The 2,663-nt window shown below is 37.7% G+C and overlaps 1 non-coding gene across 1 annotated transcript; it reads right to left on the bottom strand.

Annotated features, from left to right (window-relative positions):
• Positions 1-1,870: 1,870 nt before the first annotated feature.
• On the bottom strand, positions 1,871-1,978 carry LOC130937930 (small nucleolar RNA R71). The gene has a single exon (XR_009069120.1). It is a non-coding gene; the product is annotated as a small nucleolar RNA R71 (small nucleolar RNA).
• Between the last annotated feature and the right edge of the window lie 685 nt (positions 1,979-2,663).

Raw genomic sequence — 2,663 nt, 5'->3', positions numbered from 1 at the left:
GCGAAGTTGTGATGCCATGGTATTGTGCACCAAGTCTTTGGGGCCATTACTAGGGATTATTTGAGTTGTGAAAAGAAGAGGTCACAATTTCGTGCACCAAGTTTTTGGCGCCGTTGCCGGGGATTGTTTCGAGTATAGACAACTGACGGTTCATCTTGTTGCTTAGATTAGGTATTTATCTTTAGAGTTCTTAAGAATGAATTCTAGTGTTTCAAGGTGATGTTCTTATCATCATCAAAGCTGATTGATTCTCATCAATTTAGCTCTTGAATGCAATGTCATGCTGAAGCTTGGCTAACCATGTCTAATTCCTTTAGACTAAAGCTTTAGACTAACATTGCATGATTCCTGGAATTCTCATTAAGAATTTTGATACCTTTATTTCCTTTTTCATATAATTTTCGAAAAAAAAACCAAAAAAATTACAAAATCATAAAAACCAAAAATATTTTATGTTTCCTGTTGAGTCTAGTGTCTCATTTTAAGTTTGGTGTCTTGCATGCATTGTTTATTTGATCTTGGTTCTATTTTCAAAGTCAATAATACAGAGAACTGAAGATTCAGTACATGCAGCAGAGGAATTACACAGAAAAAGGCTGGGCGTTCAAAATGCCCAGTGAAAAAGGAAGATTGGCGTTTAAACGCCAGCCAGGGTGCCTGGCTGGGCGTTTAACGCCCAAAAGGGTAGAGCTTTGGGCGTTAAACGCCAGAATGTGCACCATTCTGGGCGTTTAACGCCAGGATGGCACAAGAGGGAAGATTTTGTTTTTAATGCAATTTTTTTTTCAAGTTTTCAAAGTTTTTCAAAATCAAATCTTTTTCAAATCATATCTTTTCAATCAAATCTTTTTCAAAATCAATTTCTTTCCTTTTTCAAAAATACTTGCTATCAATTAATGATTTGATTGAACATTTCAAGTATGTTGCCTTTTCTGTTGAGAAAGGTTTAATGTTTGAATCATATCTTTTCTTGTTAGGCAAGTCATTAATTTTTAAAATCAAATCTTTTTAAATTGTTTTTCAAATCATATCTTCTCAATCACATCTTTTTAAAACCATAACTTTTAAATCACATCTTTTTCAAAATCTTTCTCAAAATGTTTTTTTTTCAAAATGTTTTACTTAATTTTCGAAAATCTCTTCCCCTCTTCTCACATCCTTCTATTTATGGAGTACCACTCCTCCTCAATGCACAATTCGAACTCTATCTCACTAAGTTCGAATTCTTCTACCTCTTCCTTCTATTTTTCTTTTCCTCTGACACCTCAAGGAATCTCTATACTGTGACATAGAGGATTCCATATTTTCTTGTTCTCTTCTCTTTCATATGAGCAGGAGCAAAGACAAAAGCATTCTTGTTGAGGTTGACCCTGAACCTGAAAGGACCTTGAAGCGAAAGCTAAGATAAGCTAAGGCACAACTCTCTGTAGAGAACCAAACAGAAATCTTCAAAGAAGAAGAACCCATGGCAGCCGAAAACAACAACAATGCCAACAATGCAAGGAAGGTGCTGGGTGACTTTACTGCACCTACTCCCGACTTCTATGGGAGAAGCATCTCTATCCCTGCCATTGGAGCAAGCAACTTTGAGCTTAAGCCTCAATTAGTTTCTCTAATGCAACAGAATTGCAAGTTCCATGGACTTCCATTGGAAAATCCTCATCAGTTTTTAGCTGAGTTCTTGCAAATCTGTGACACTGTCAAGACTAATGGGGTTGACCCTGAGGTCTACAGACTTATGCTATTCCCTTTTGCTGTAAGAGACAGAGCTAGAATATAGTTGGACTTACAACCTAAAGACAGCCTGAACTCTTGGGAAAAGCTAGTCAATGCCTTCTTGGTAAAGTTCTTTCCACCTCAAAAATTGAGTAAGCTTAGAGTGGAAGTCCAAACCTTCAGACAGAAGGAAGGAGAATCCCTCTATGAAGCTTGGGAAAGATACAAACAATTGATCAGAAAATGTCCTTCTGACATGCTTTCTGAATGGAGCATCATAGGTATTTTCTATGATGGTCTGTCTAAACTGTCCAAGATGTCTTTGGATAGCTCTGCTGGAGGATCTCTTCATCTGAAGAAGACGCCTACAGAAGCTCAAGAGCTCATTGAAATGGTTGCAAATAACCAATTCATGTACACTTCTGAAAAGAATCCTGTGAACAATGGGACAAATCAGAAGAAAGGAGTTCTTGAGATTGATACTCTGAATGCCATACTGGCTCAGAACAAAATATTGACTCAGCAAGTCAATTTGATTTCTCAGAGTCTGTCTGGAATGCAAGCTGCACCAGGCAGTACTAAGGATGCTTCATCTGAAAAAGAAGCTTATGATCCTGAGAACCCTTCAATGGAAGAGGTGAATTACATGGGAGAACCCTATGGAAACACCTATAATTCTTCATGGAGAAATCATCCAAATCTCTCATGGAAGGATCAACAGAGACCTCAACAAGTTTTCAACAATAACAATGGTGGAAGAAACAGGTTTAGCAATGGCAAGCCTTTTCCATCATCTTCTCAGCAACAGACAGAGAATCCTAAGCAGAATAACTCTGACTTAGCAACCATGGTCTCTGATCTAATCAAAACCACTCAAAGTTTCATGACTAAAACAAGGTCCTCCATTAGAAACTTGGAGGCGCAAGTGGGTCAGCTGAGCAAGAAAA

This window comes from Arachis stenosperma, chromosome 6 (genome assembly GCF_014773155.1).
Source record: "Arachis stenosperma cultivar V10309 chromosome 6, arast.V10309.gnm1.PFL2, whole genome shotgun sequence".
NCBI classification, from domain to species: domain Eukaryota; kingdom Viridiplantae; phylum Streptophyta; class Magnoliopsida; order Fabales; family Fabaceae; genus Arachis; species Arachis stenosperma.
This window is presented reverse-complemented; position numbering and strand designations above follow the sequence as displayed.